Source organism: Zea mays, chromosome 8 (genome assembly GCF_902167145.1).
Source record: "Zea mays cultivar B73 chromosome 8, Zm-B73-REFERENCE-NAM-5.0, whole genome shotgun sequence".
Classification (NCBI taxonomy): Eukaryota; Viridiplantae; Streptophyta; class Magnoliopsida; order Poales; family Poaceae; genus Zea; species Zea mays.
This window is the reverse complement of record NC_050103.1, coordinates 99,855,863-99,871,080: the sequence shown is the minus strand read 5'-3', so window position 1 is coordinate 99,871,080 and position 15,218 is coordinate 99,855,863. Positions and strand designations below refer to the sequence as shown.

Sequence of the window (15,218 nt, the reverse complement as noted above, 5' to 3'; positions counted from 1 at the left end):
CCATCTTACAATTAAACTAACAAAAAAATTCAAAGTTTTAAAAAATATAGATATATTTTATTTTTACTCTTTTAATCTCTACTACTACTTAAGTGCCTAATGTAGGCGTGGACACTGGGATGTTCTGCCCAAACCGCGTCCCGCCCGCACGCCGCGCTTTCTGCCTTTCTCCACGCCCCGCTTCGCCACCGCGCCGCCATCCTCGCCCCGCTCCCCGCGGTCCCCTTCCATCGGAGACACCATCCTCGCCCCCATCACGTTCTCTCTAGATGGAAGGCACGATTCATGGATCTGCGCGGCCACCCCCGCCATCCTCGCATGCAGCCGGGGTTATATAGCAACGCCCACAGAGCATAGAGCACACGTCCCCGCCGCCCGCTTCCCTTCCTCCCCGTCGTTCGCTTGCCTCCCTCTCCGCCCGCGTTGTGTTGCGCCTCACCTCTCCTCCTCGTCCTGTCGCTGCAGACCTGCACTGCTCCGGTGCGTGTCCACGGGGGTGTGTAGGGTGGCGCCGGGCGCCGTGGTGAAGCCGGTGCCGGCGTTGCCAGGGGCCACCTGCGGGAAGGTGCCGGCGGGGCACATGCCTGTTGAAAGGGAATTAGGCTTACACCCAGTCCCTAAATAATTTTGGTGGTTGAATTGCCCAACACAAATATTGGACTAACTAGTTTGCTCTAGTGTATAAGTTATACAGGTGCAAAAGGTTCACACTCAGCCAATAAAAAGATCAAGTTTTGGATTCAACAAAGGAGCAAAGAGGCAACCGAAGGCACCTCTGGTCTGGAGGCACCGGACTGTCCGGTGTATACACCGGACAGTGTCCGGTGCGCCACCGGACTGTGTCCGGTGCACCATAGGACTCCAACTCGAACTCGCCACCTTCGGGAATTTCTCAGGCCGCAGCGCTATAATTCACCGGACTGTCCGGTGTACACCGGACAGTGTCCGGTGCTCCATAAAAGCGCGGCCTCCTCAACTAGCCAGCCTCGGGATCGCGCAGCAGCCGCTCCGCTATAATTCACCGGACATGTCCGGTGTGCACCGGACTGTCCGGTGTAACCACGGAGCAACGGCTATTTCGGCGCCAACGGCTACCTGCGTCGCATTTAATGCGCGCTCTGCGCGCGCAGAAGTCAGGCGCGCCCATACTGGCGCACCGGACAGTGAACAGTAATGTCCGGTGTGCACCGGACATCCAGGCGGGCCCAGAAGTCAGAAGCTCCAACGGTCAGAATCCAACGGCATTGGTGACGTGGCGGGGGCACCGGACATGTCCGGTGTGCACCGGACTGTCCGGTGCGCCATCGACAGACAGCCTCCACCAACGGTCAAGTTTGGTGGTTGGGGCTATAAATACCCCAACCACCCCACCATTCATTGCATCCAAGTTTTCCAACTTCCAACCACTATACAAGAGCTAGCATTCATTGCAAAGCACAACAAAAGAGATCAAATCCTCTCCCAACTCCACACAAAGCCCTAGTGACTAGAGAGAGTGATTTGTAGTGTTCATTTGAGCTCTTGCGCTTGGATCGCTTCTTTTTCTTTGGCATTCTTTCTTGTGATCAAACACTCACTTGTAATTGAGGCAAGAGACACCAATTGTGTGGTGGTCCTTGCGGGAAGTTAGGTTCCCAAGTGATTTGAGAAAGAGAAGCTCACTCGGTCAGAGGGACCGTTTGAGAGAGGGAAGGGTTGAAAGAGACCCGGCCTTTGTGGCCTCCTCAACGGGGAGTAGGTTTGAGAGAACCGAACCTCGGTAAAACAAATCCGTGTGTCTCACTTTATTATTTGCTTGCGATTTGTTTTTGCGCCCTCTCTCGCGGACTCTATTATATTTCTAACGCTAACCCGGCTTGTAGTTGTGATTATTTTTGAGATTTTCAGTTTCGCCCTATTCACCCCCCCTCTAGGCGACTTTCAATTGGTATCAGAGCCTGGTGCTTCATTAGAGCCTAACCGCTCGAAGTGATGTCGGGAGATCACACCAAGAGGGAGATGGAGACCGGCGACAAGCCCACTACAAGCCAAGGGAGCACTTCATCGGAAGAGTCCCGCACCAAGAGGAGGGAGAAGAAGAAGGACTCCTCCAAACGGAAGGAGAAAAGATCTTCCTCTTCTCACCACAAAGAGAAGAAGGAAAAATCTTCTTCTCACAAGTCGCATCGGAAAGGCGACAAGCACAAGAGGATGAGGAAGGTGGTCTACTACGAGACCGACACTTCATCAACATCCACCTCCGACTCCGATGCACCGTCCGTAACTTCTAAGCGCCAAGAGCGCAAGAAGTTTAGTAAGATCCCCTTACACTATCCCCATACATCTAGACATACTCCATTACTTTCTGTTCCATTAGGCAAACCGCCAACTTTTGATGGCGAAGATTATGCTAGGTGGAGTGATTTAATGAAATTTCATCTAACCTCACTCCACAAAAGTATATGGAATGTTGTTGAGTTTGGAGCACAGGTACCATCAATAGGGGATGAGGATTATGATACGGACGAAGTGGCCCAAATCGAGCACTTCAACTCCCAAGCCACAACCATTCTCCTCGCCTCTCTAAGCAAGGAGGAATACAACAAAGTACAAGGGTTGAAGAATGCAAAGGAGATTTGGGACCTACTCAAGACGGCGCACGAAGGTGATGAACTCACCAAGATCACCAAGCGGGAAACGATCGAGGGGGAGCTCGGTCGCTTCCGTCTTCGCCAAGGGGAGGAGCCACAAGATATGTACAACCGGCTCAAGACCTTGGTGAACCAAGTGCGCAACCTCGGGAGCAAAAAGTGGGATGACCACGAGGTGGTTAAGGTTATTTTAAGAGCTCTTATTTTCCTTAACCCCACTCAAGTTCAATTAATTCGTGGTAATCCTAGATATCCACTAATGACCCCTGAGGAAGTTATCGGGAATTTTGTGAGCTTTGAATGCATGATTAAGGGCTCAAAGAAGATCAACGAGCTTGACGAACCTTCCACATCCGAGGCGCAACCGGTGGCCTTCAAGGCAACGGAGGAGAAGAAGGAGGAGTCTACACCAAGTAGACAACCAATTGACGCCTCCAAGCTCGACAATGAGGAGATGGCCTTAATCATCAAAAGCTTTCGGCAAATCCTCAAGCAACGGAAGGGGAAGGACTACAAATCTCGTTCCAAGAAGGTTTGCTACAAGTGTGGTAAGCCCGGTCACTTTATTGCTAAATGTCCATTATCAAGTGACAGTGACAGGGACAACGACAAGAAGGGCAAGAAAAGAGAAAAGAAGAGGTACCACAAGAAGAAGGGCGGCGATGCCCACGTGTGCCGCGAGTGGAACTCCGACGAGAGCTCCACTGACTCCTCCTCCGACGACGAGGACGCCGCCAACATCGCCGTCACCAAGGGACTTCTCTTCCCAAACGTCGGCCACAAGTGCCTCATGGCAAAGGACGGCAAAAGGAAGAAGGTTAAATCTAACTCCTCCACCAAATATGAATCTTCTAGTGATGATAATGCTAGTGGTGAGGAAGATAATTTGCGTATCCTTTTTGCCAACCTTAACATGGAACAAAAGGAAAAATTAAATGAGCTAATTAGTGCCATCCATGAAAAGGATGATCTCTTGGACTCCCAAGAGGACTTCCTAATCAAGGAAAATAAGAAGCATGTTAAGGTTAAAAATGCTTATGCTCTAGAGGTAGAAAAATGTAACAAATTATCTAGTGAGCTAAGCACTTGCCATGACACTATTGCCAACCTTAGAAATGAAAATGCTAATTTAATTGCTAAGGTTGATTCTCACGTTTGTATTAATTCAATTCCCAATCTTAGAAATGATAATGATAATTTGCTTACTAAGATTAAGGAATTGAATGAGTCTCTTGCTAGCCTTAAGATTGAGAATGAAAAATTGTTTGCTAAGGCTAAGGATTTTGATGTTTGCAATGCCACTATTTCCGACCTTAGAACTAAAAATGATTTATTACATGCTAAGGTGTAACACCCTAAATCTCATTTTGAGAATATAGTAATTTAAAAAAAAGATCTTGAATTAGAATATTTTTTTTCTCTCCTTAGAATTACCATAACGTTTGAAGTCATATCTCCTTAAATAAAAGTTTTGTAACAAAAATTCAATAAAAAGATTTTTATATAAAATTAGCCTTTATTGAAGTTTATAAGTATTAATGTGAGAACATTTTTTTAGAGATCATACAATATAAACTATTATTCTTAAAATAATTACATTGGTGCTACATATTCAAAAGCAATTTCTTATGTAGAATAATAAATGAATGAATAAATAAATATATAAATAAAATTAATATTGCACCATGCTGAATTCTTATTGTGTATTTTGTTTGAGATAGAAAATTCAAAACTCGGATTCAAAAGTGAATTTTATTGGAAATAGAAATGGAAATAGAAAAGGAAAAAGAAAAAAAAAGAAAGAAAACTCGCGCGTGGACCCATTTCCGCTTTCGGCCCACTTCGCCTCCTTCTACCGCGCGGCCCACTCGCTCCCCGCGCTGGCCGGCCCGGATGCTTTCACCCCGCGCCAGCCCGTTTACCCCCCCACGTCCACTCCTCCTCGCTCTCACGCTGGCAGGTGGGGCTCATTCGTCAGATTCACCTTCTCCAGACCGTGAAGCCAGCAGCTGGAGCGTTTCAGGTAGGGCCTCTCAGGGCGCAGCAGGCACGCGCGCACTCCTGTCCACCACCGCTTGGGCCCACAGGGCAGGACAACCGCCCATCGCCAGGCCCCCTTACCCTCCTTCTCCCCCTGCTTTCTCGGCAACAAATTAGGTGCCCAGTAACTGTCATCTTAACCGAATGAGCGCAAGATCTCCGTAGAAATCCCCAGCTGGCGTAACCACCCCAATGGCTCAGCCGCCTCACCAACACGGGGGTATAAAGGCATACCCCATGTCTCTCGGCTCCTCATCGATGTGCATCAAGCGATCCATCACCATCACCGAGAGGGAGGGGGAAACAATGGGGGAGCCGCCATGGTTGATTCAGACGCATGGCAATATCGGGATTTCTGGGAGGATTTGACCATCCTAGGGTACCTGTGTGATTCGCCAGAGTTCCACGTGCACGTCGGTTGTCTCTTTGGGCGGGAGCATCGATTCCTTGGGCGCCAATTTCTTGTCGGTGGCGAGATTCCTTCCCCTTGCCGCCGTGCCGCGTGGGCAGAGTTCACCGCTGCTCGATCACCCGTAAGTCTACCCCCATCAGATCCTCCTTACCTTCCTCTCTATTTTCCGTGATGTCATGCGCTGGTTGGGGCAGGGGGGGCCGACCGTGCGGGGTGCCGGCGATGGCGCCGCCGTATGGGTGTGTATGCCGTTGTTTGTTCGGTCGATTGGAGAAGACGGCCGGGGGTCGTTGAATGCGTAGCCAACGGCTAGGATCGGCGACAGAATACCGTTTCGTGGCATCGGGTCGTGACCGTCCGATTAGAAATTAGCGGGTGGATCCGGCCCCGCGTTGCAATCCGTGTATCGATCGTGGACGGTTGGATTCTGATCCAAGGGCGGAAATAGAATATCGGTTCGCGTTCTGTTGTGGGTCGTGGATCGGTGATCTGACGACTCAGAATGGACAGTACCCCTTCGTGGCCAGACATTTTGCATATGAATCCATGTGATAGATAGAAAATAACCCGTGGTCCAGTCCAGGTTTCGCTGAGTCTGAGTATCTTTTCGCTTAAGTCCCTGTGTTTTCGGCTAATAGTAGGCGCAGTCCAGTAAATAGAAAATACAGGAAAAAGAAATAGAAATCTATTTTTAATATAAAATAATGACTAGAGTTTGTTTAATTCATATAAAATTCATATTTACTCCAAATTGGTCCATTCCAATTTCTATAATTTTGTAATAATGTTGTTTATCACCTAATGCCTCTGTTTTGATATGAAAACAATAATAAAATTGATCTCCTAATTAATCTCATATCAAATACATAAAATCTTAGGAAATTCATAAATCCTCCGTTTTAACTCCGATTTGATCCGTTCAAGTTGCGTTAGTCTCGTAAAAATATTTAATATGCAATAACAACATTTATTATATCATGCCTGATTATTTTATAATTAGAGTTGTATTTAACTGATGCTGGATAGCCATGTTAATCTGCTTATCATTATAATCTATTAAAATATGATCTATGGTCCATTTATAACTTAGATCCAAGTGAGTTAATTATTTATAAGATATTCTCTCATATAATTTATACTAACCAATTTATAATATAGTTTAATCACACAAATCTTTTATAAAATCATAACTCCTTAACCGTAACTCCGATCTTAGTAGCTCTCGTTCCTACGATCTCGTAGCAGCGCGTAGAGTATTATTACGTAGCTTGTTCTTATGTTTGGTGTGATGTTTATTTTACCTATACCATGTTTGTTTGTATTGCTACGATTAGCAGTGAGGTCATGAGGATCTGAAGAATCATCCTGGTACCTGGAATCTCAAGTCCCAGGCAAGTTGTGCCCTTGATCACTTCTTTTTACCCACTCATGTTCTAATTAATCATAATGATCTGCATAGGTTAATTTTGATGGGACCCAATAGGTTACCCTAGTTTGACTATCTTTATACATTGTTCACCACTGAATCTTTGGGTAGTACTTGCTATCGCTTTATGTGGTTTTGGGTATAGAGATACACATTACTTTTCATGATTATACTTTTATTGTCAGTTGTTATTTACTGTTCATGTTAAGATCATTATGTTAATTGGAACATGGAGAACCACCCGGGAAAACAGTGCTACCACAAGGGAGGAATGGGACCCCTTGGCTGATTAATTAGGAAAGCTAGTGGAAGACTACCTTACCCGAAAGGGGCAAGGGCAGTAGGGGAGTGGTCAGTGTAGGGAGGCCCTCGGGAGGATTTTGCTGCGATGGCGGTCCTGCAAGGGATTCCTGCATTGGAACTTCCTATAAACTGTAGCGGGTTTTCTGAAGCTAGTGGAACTTTGTAAAGGCCTCGTAGTGTTACCCTGCCTCGCCTCCTCGGTAGAGGTGTATGGGAAGTCGCGATCCCTTGGCAGATGGGTAACATGACTTGTGGGTAAAGATGCGCAACCTCTGCAGAGTGTAAAACTGGTATACTAGCTGTGCTCACGGTCAAGAGCAGCTCGGACCCTCACATGATTAAATTATGGAACTAAATTCAATTTGTCATATGCATTGCATCGCAGGTGATGTTGTTACCTTTGTTCTACTACTTAATTGGGTTTGGTATTTACTTATACTTAGTAATTGCTAATAAAATTTTGACCAACTTTAAAAGCAATGCTCAGCTCTAACCATCTCCTTTGGTAAGCCTTACACTTCACGTGAGCTCCCACCTTTGGCGAGTTCATGCACATTATTCCCCACAACTTGTTGAGCTATGAATGTATGTGAGCTCACTCTTGCTGTCTCACACCCCCCCACAGGTCAAGAACAGGTACCACAGGATGAGGCGCTTGGAGGATGCTGCGATGTGTTCGTGAGAGGTCTAGGCCGTCGTCTCCCAGTCAACTTTGGGTTGCTGGACCGTTGTCTCCTTATAATGTAATTATTTATTTTGTATAGAACTCATGTTATATATAAAGTTGTGACATTCGATCCTGTGCCATGATTCATCATATGTGTGAGACTTGGTCCCAGCACACCTGGTGATTATGTTCGCGCCCGGGTCTTGGTGCCCTAAAACCCGGGTGTGACATAAGGTTATTGAATTAAAATCTTGCAAACCCTCTACATCTAATGTTGAGCATGTTTCTATTTGTACTAGATGTAGAGATGTTGATATCAATGCTATTCATGATCACATGGCTTTAATTAAACAACAAAATGGTCATATAGCATTATTAGATGCAAAAATTGCCGAGCATAACTTAGAAAATGAAAAGTTTAAATTTGCTAGAAGTATGCTCTATAATGGGAGATGCCCTGGCATCAAGGATGGCATTGGCTTCCAAAGGGGAGACAATGTCAAACTTAATGCCCCTCCTAAGAACTTGTCTAACTTTGTTAAGGGCAAGGCTCCCATGCCTCAGGATAACGAGGGTTACATTTTGTACCCTGCCGGCTATCCTGAGAGCAAAATTAGGAGAACTCATTCTAGGAAGTCTCACTCTGGCCCTAACCATGCTTTTATATATAAGGGTGAGACATCTAGCTCTAGGCAACCAACCCGTGCCAAGATGCCTAGAAAGAAAACTCCTAATGCATCAAATGATCATAGCATTTCATTTAAAACTTTTGATGCATCATATGTTCTAACTAACAAATCCGGCAAGGTAGTTGCCAAGTTTATTGGGGGCAAACACAAGGGCTCCAAGACTTGTGTTTGGGTACCCAAAGTTCTTGTTTCTAATGCCAAAGGACCCAAAACCGTTTGGGTACCTAAAGTCAAGAACTAAAATTGTTTTGCAGGTTTATGCATCCGGGGGCTCAAGTTGGATACTCGACAGCGGGTGCACAAACCACATGACAGGGGAGAAAAGATGTTCTCCTCATATGAGAAAAACCAAGATCCCCAACGAGCTATCACATTCGGGGATGGAAATCAAGGTTTGGTCAAAGGATTGGGTAAAATTGCTATATCACCTGACCACACTATTTCCAATGTTTTTCTTGTAGATTCTTTAGATTACAATTTGCTTTCCGTATCCCAATTATGTCAAATGGGCTACAACTGTCTATTTACTGATATAGGTGTTACTGTCTTTAGAAGAAGTGATGATTCAATAGCATTCAAGGGAGTGTTAGAGGGTCAGCTATACTTGGTAGATTTTGATAGAGCTGAACTCGACACTTGCTTGGTTGCTAAGACTAACTTAGGTTGGCTCTGGCACCGCCGACTAGCCCATGTTGGAATGAAGAATCTTCACAAGCTTCTAAAGGGAGAACACATTTTAGGACTAACCAATGTTCATTTTGAGAAAGACAGGATTTGTAGCGCATGCCAAGCCGGGAAGCAAGTTGGCACTCATCATCCACACAAGAACATCATGACTAGTGACAGGCCACTGGAGCTCCTACACATGGACCTATTCGGCCCGATCGCTTATATAAGCATCGGCGGGAGTAAGTACTGTCTAGTTATTGTGGATGATTATTCTCGCTTCACTTGGGTGTTCTTTTTGCAGGAAAAATCTCATACCCAAGAGACCTTAAAGGGATTCTTGAGACGAGCTCAAAATGAGTTCGGCTTAAGGATCAAGAAAATTAGAAGCGACAACGGGACGGAGTTCAAGAACTCTCAAGTTGAAGGCTTTCTTGAGGAGGAGGGCATCAAGCATGAGTTCTCTTCTCCCTACACCCCACAACAAAATGGTGTAGTGGAGAGGAAGAATCGAACTCTATTGGACATGGCAAGAACCATGCTTGATGAGTACAAGACACCGGATCGGTTTTGGGCCGAAGCGGTCAACACCGCTTGCTACGCCATCAACCAGTTATATCTTCACCGAATCCTCAAGAAGACATCCTATGAACTCCTAACCGGTAAAAAGCCAAATATTTCATATTTTAGAGTTTTTGGTAGCAAATGTTTTATACTTGTTAAAAGAGGTAGAAAATCTAAATTTGCTCCTAAAACTGTAGAAGGCTTTTTACTAGGATATGACTCAAACACAAGGGCATATAGAGTCTTTAACAAGTCCTCAGGACTTGTTGAAGTTTCTTGTGACGTTGTGTTTGATGAGACTAACGGCTCTCAAGTAGAGCATGTTGATCTTGATGAGATAGGTGAAGAACAGGCTCCATGCATAGCGCTAAGGAACATGTCCATTGGGGATGTGTGTCCTAAGGAATCCGAAGAGCCTCCACATGCACAAGATCAACCATCCTCCTCCATGCAAGCATCTCCACCAACTCAAATTGAGGATGAGGCTCAAGATGTTGAACAAGAAGATCAAGAAGATGAGCCACCTCAAAATGACGGCAACGATCAAGGGGGAGATGCAAATGATGAAGACAAGGAGGATGAACAACCAAGGCCGCCACACCCAAGAGTCCACCAAGCAATACAACGAGATCACCCCGTCGACACCATCCTCGGCGACATTCATAAGGGGGTAACTACTCGATCCCGTGTTGCACATTTTTGTGAACATTACTCTTTTGTTTCCTCTATTGAGCCACACAGGGTTGAGGAAGCACTTCAAGATTCGGATTGGGTGATGGCGATGCAAGAGGAGCTCAACAATTTCACAAGGAATGAGGTATGGCATTTAGTTCCACGTCCTAATCAAAATGTTGTAGGAACCAAGTGGGTTTTCCGCAACAAGCAAGACGAGCATGGTGTGGTGACAAGGAACAAAGCTCGACTCGTGGCCAAAGGGTATTCACAAGTCGAAGATTTGGATTTTGGTGAAACCTATGCACCCGTAGCTAGGCTTGAGTCAATTCGCATATTATTGGCCTATGCTACTTACCATGGCTTCAAGCTTTATCAAATGGACGTGAAGAGTGCCTTCCTCAATGGACCAATCAAGGAGGAGGTCTATGTTGAGCAACCTCCCGGCTTTGAAGACAGTGAGTACCCTAACCATGTTTATAGGCTCTCTAAGGCGCTTTATGGGCTCAAGCAAGCCCCAAGAGCATGGTATGAATGCCTTAGAGATTTCCTTATTGCAAATGGCTTCAAAGTCGGCAAAGCCGATCCTACTTTATTCACCAAAACACTTGATAATGATTTGTTTGTATGCCAAATTTATGTTGATGATATTATATTTGGGTCTACTAACAAATCTACATGTGAAGAATTTAGTAAGATCATGACACAGAAATTCGAGATGTCTATGATGGGGGAGTTGAAGTATTTTCTAGGATTTCAAGTCAAACAACTCCAAGAGGGCACATTCATTTGCCAAACAAAGTATACTCAAGACATTCTAAGCAAGTTTGGAATGAAGGATGCCAAGCCCATCAAGACTCCTATGGGAACAAATGGGCATCTCGACCTCGACACGGGAGGTAAGTCCGTGGATCAAAAGGTATACCGGTCGATGATTGGTTCATTGCTTTATTTATGTGCATCTTGACCGGACATTATGCTTTCCGTATGCATGTGTGCAAGATTCCAAGCCGACCCTAAGGAATCACACCTTACGGCCGTAAAACGAATCTTGAGATATTTGGCTTATACTCCTAAGTTTGGGCTTTGGTACCCTCGGGGATCCACTTTTGATTTGATTGGTTATTCGGATGCCGATTGGGCAGGGTGTAAAATTAATAGGAAGAGCACATCGGGGACTTGCCAGTTCTTGGGAAGATCCTTGGTGTCATGGGCTTCAAAGAAGCAAAATTCGGTCGCTCTTTCTACCGCCGAAGCCGAGTATATTGCCGCAGGCCATTGTTGCGCGCAATTGCTTTGGATGAGGCAAACCCTGCGGGACTACGGTTACAAATTAACCAAAGTTCCTCTTCTATGTGATAATGAGAGTGCAATCCGCATGGCGGATAATCCCGTTGAGCATAGCCGCACTAAACACATAGCCATTCGGTATCATTTTCTTCGGGATCACCAACAAAAGGGGGATATCGAGATTTCATACATTAACACTAAAGATCAATTAGCCGATATCTTTACCAAGCCACTTGATGAACAATCTTTTACCAGACTTAGGCATGAGCTTAATATTCTTGATTCTAGGAATTTCTTTTGCTAAACTTGCACACATAGCTCCTAAGAATACCTTTGATCATGTCTCTTTTATATGCTATGACTAATGTGTTTTCAAGTGTATTCCAAACCAAGTCATAGGTATATTGAAAGGGAATTGGAGTCTTCGGCGAAGACAAAGGCTTCCACTCCGCTCTACTACTCATCCTTCGCCGTCGCTCCGCATCACTCTCCAACATTGGTATAATCTTCACTACTTTATTTTATGACCAAAGGAGGAGAAAGTACTTCTAAGGGCCTATATTTCATTCCAAGAATCCGTTTTTGGCGATTCATGCCAAAGGGGGAGAAAGTATTGGCCCAAAGCAAAAGGACCGCACCACCACCCTAATTTTTAAATTAATGATTTTCAATTGGTAAATTTCAAATTGGCATCTCTTTGTGTTCTAAAGGGGGAGCAAGTAGTATTTTCAAAACTTGATATCTTAAAACCCTCTTGAACACTAAGAGGAGAATTTATTTGAGGAGGAGTTTTGTTTAGTCAAAGGAAAAGCATTTGAACAAAGGAAGAAAATTTCAAAACTTGAAAATGCTTTGCAAAATCTTATTCAGTTACCTTTGACTATCTTGCAAAAAGACTTTGAAAAGAATTTACAAAAGAGTTTGCTAAAACAAAACTTTTGGTGCAAATATGGTCCAATATGTCAAAAACAAAGAAAACAATCCATGCGCATCATGTAAGTATTTATATTGGCTCAATTCCAAGCAACCTTTGCACTTACATTATGCACACTAGTTCAATTATGCACTTCTAGATTTGCTTTGGTTTGTGTTGGCATCAATCACCAAAAAGGGGGAGATTGAAAGGGAATTAGGCTTACACCCAGTCCCTAAATAATTTTGGTGGTTGAATTGCCCAACACAAATATTGGACTAACTAGTTTGCTCTAGTGTATAAGTTATACAGGTGCAAAAGGTTCACACTCAGCCAATAAAAAGATCAAGTTTTGGATTCAACAAAGGAGCAAAGAGGCAACCGAAGGCACCTCTGGTCTGGAGGCACCGGACTGTCCGGTGTACACCGGACAGTGTCCGGTGCGCCACCGGACAGTGTCCGGTGCACCAGAGGACTCCAACTCGAACTCGCCACCTTCGGGAATTTCTCAGGCCGCAGCGCTATAATTCACCGGACTGTCCGGTGTACACCGGACAGTGTCCGGTGCTCCATAAAAGTGCGGCCTCCTCAACTAGCCAGCCTCGGGATCGCGCAGCAGCCGCTCCGCTATAATTCACCGGACATGTCCGGTGTGCACCGGACTGTCCGGTGTAACCACGGAGCAACGGCTATTTCGGCGCCAACGGCTACCTGCGTCGCATTTAATGCGCGCTCTGCGCGCGCAGAAGTCAGGCGCGCCCATACTGGCGCACCGGACAGTGAACAGTGATGTCCGGTGTGCACCGGACATCCAGGCGGGCCCAGAAGTCAGAAGCTCCAACGGTCAGAATCCAACGGCATTGGTGACGTGGCGGGGGCACCGGACATGTCCGGTGTGCACCGGACTGTCCGGTGCGCCATCGACAGACAGCCTCCACCAACGGTCAAGTTTGGTGGTTGGGGCTATAAATACCCCAACCACCCCACCATTCATTGCATCCAAGTTTTCCAACTTCCAACCACTATACAAGAGCTAGCATTCATTGCAAAGCACAACAAAAGAGATCAAATCCTCTCCCAACTCCACACAAAGCCCTAGTGACTAGAGAGAGTGATTTGTAGTGTTCATTTGAGCTCTTGCGCTTGGATCGCTTCTTTTTCTTTGGCATTCTTTCTTGTGATCAAACACTCACTTGTAATTGAGGCAAGAGACACCAATTGTGTGGTGGTCCTTGCGGGAAGTTAGGTTCCTAAGTGATTTGAGAAAGAGAAGCTCACTCGGTCAGAGGGACCGTTTGAGAGAGGGAAGGGTTGAAAGAGACCCGGCCTTTGTGGCCTCCTCAACGGGGAGTAGGTTTGAGAGAACCGAACCTCGGTAAAACAAATCCGTGTGTCTCACTTTATTATTTGCTTGCGATTTGTTTTTGCGCCCTCTCTCGCGGACTCTATTATATTTCTAACGCTAACCCGGCTTGTAGTTGTGATTATTTTTGAGATTTTCAGTTTCGCCCTATTCACCCCCCCCTCTAGGCGACTTTCACCTGTGGTGGTCGGCGCGGAGGGGAGGATACGCAGTGATTCGTCATCCCTGCCGAGCTGCTGGGCCGCCCACCCATCGTCGAGCTGCTCCGTCGTGCCACGCAAGAGTACATGTACGCGTGTCCGGGCCCGCTCTACATCCCCTTCCCGTGGTCGCGTTCCACCGCCTCCTCGGGACACTCGTTGGGACCGCCGTCGCCGCCGCCAGGCCCGACGATGGGCTCACGCTCGCTTGCTTCGCCATGGTCGTCTGAGATGAGATCCCTAGCGTAGCGGGTTCCTTCTTCTGCTGCTTCTCCTAGGCATGCGTTGTGCTGTCAGTGTTCTTGCTTCTCTAGATTCCATTTGTTTCTTCTTCCTTTTCTCGTTTGGGCTCCAGCAGCTGCTCCACCTCTACAAGGCTACAAGCTTTGCAACAAGAGCGACCACGTACGGGTCACTACAGGTGTGCCTCACCTTCTCCTTCCGCCAAAAGCAATACGGGTCACTACAGGCGTACGGGTCACTACAAGCTCTGCAACAAAAGCAGTACAAAGAGTTACTCGAAGAGTTTGCAGAAAGCCAATAATCATTAAACACGTACCTGTTCAGCAAGAGCAAGGTTTGCCTCAAAGAAGGACTTAATAGTTGCAATATCTTCCCAGTAACCGCTGGGCAGTTACGCTTGTAACCGCTGGGCAGTTACGCGCACCGCGCGCGGCGGTTTGGCTTCTTCTGCCCTGGGCCAGCTTGCATGACGCGTGGGACCCAACCCCCGTGTCGTAGGGGGAGGACCTTGGAGCGTGTTGGAGAAGACTCGGTCTGCGCCGGCTGAGGACGCAAGTGGGGAGAGTTGCCTTTAAAAGGAGGGTGACCCCCTTGGAAGGCAACCATGTCTTCGCACTCCCTTCATGCATCGCGTCCTTCCACCTTCCGAGCCCCCGGATGGGGAGCGCCCGCGGTTCTTCCGCCTTGTCATCGTTGAAGGAACGCAACTTCGCGGAAGTTGCTACCTTTCAGCCATCGTTCGGCTTCAAGGATTTTCATCAGGCAGCCCGGCTGCATCCCCTCGCCGGTGGTCACCCAAGACGGTGACCACCAGTTCCAGGGTGGGGAGAAGCAAGCCGGGTTGCAGCCTCTGCCCCTCCCTCAGCTTCAAGGATGTTCATCATCAATGCTGGGGAGGGGAGTGCGCCGAGTTGGGGCCTGTCTCCGCGCTGGGAGCGGCCCGCTCCTTCTCTCAGTGATTGAGGGGAAGGGCGTTCGCCGTTCGTGGCGCTGGCAGCTGCCGCGTGTCTGGCTCTCCGGTCTGAGCGGCTTTGGTGCTGCTTCCGGTGCCACCTCCCACCGAGGCAGCCGGAAGAGGTTTCTCCGCTGACGAGATAGTCGGAGCCACCCGCGGACTGACCTCCAACTCCACAGCCTTGG

General features: G+C 46.8%; 1 pseudogene; it reads right to left on the bottom strand.

Annotated features, from left to right (window-relative positions):
- Positions 1-435: 435 nt before the first annotated feature.
- LOC103637129 (uncharacterized) lies at positions 436-14,055 on the bottom strand (annotated as a pseudogene).
- Positions 14,056-15,218: the final 1,163 nt, after the last annotated feature.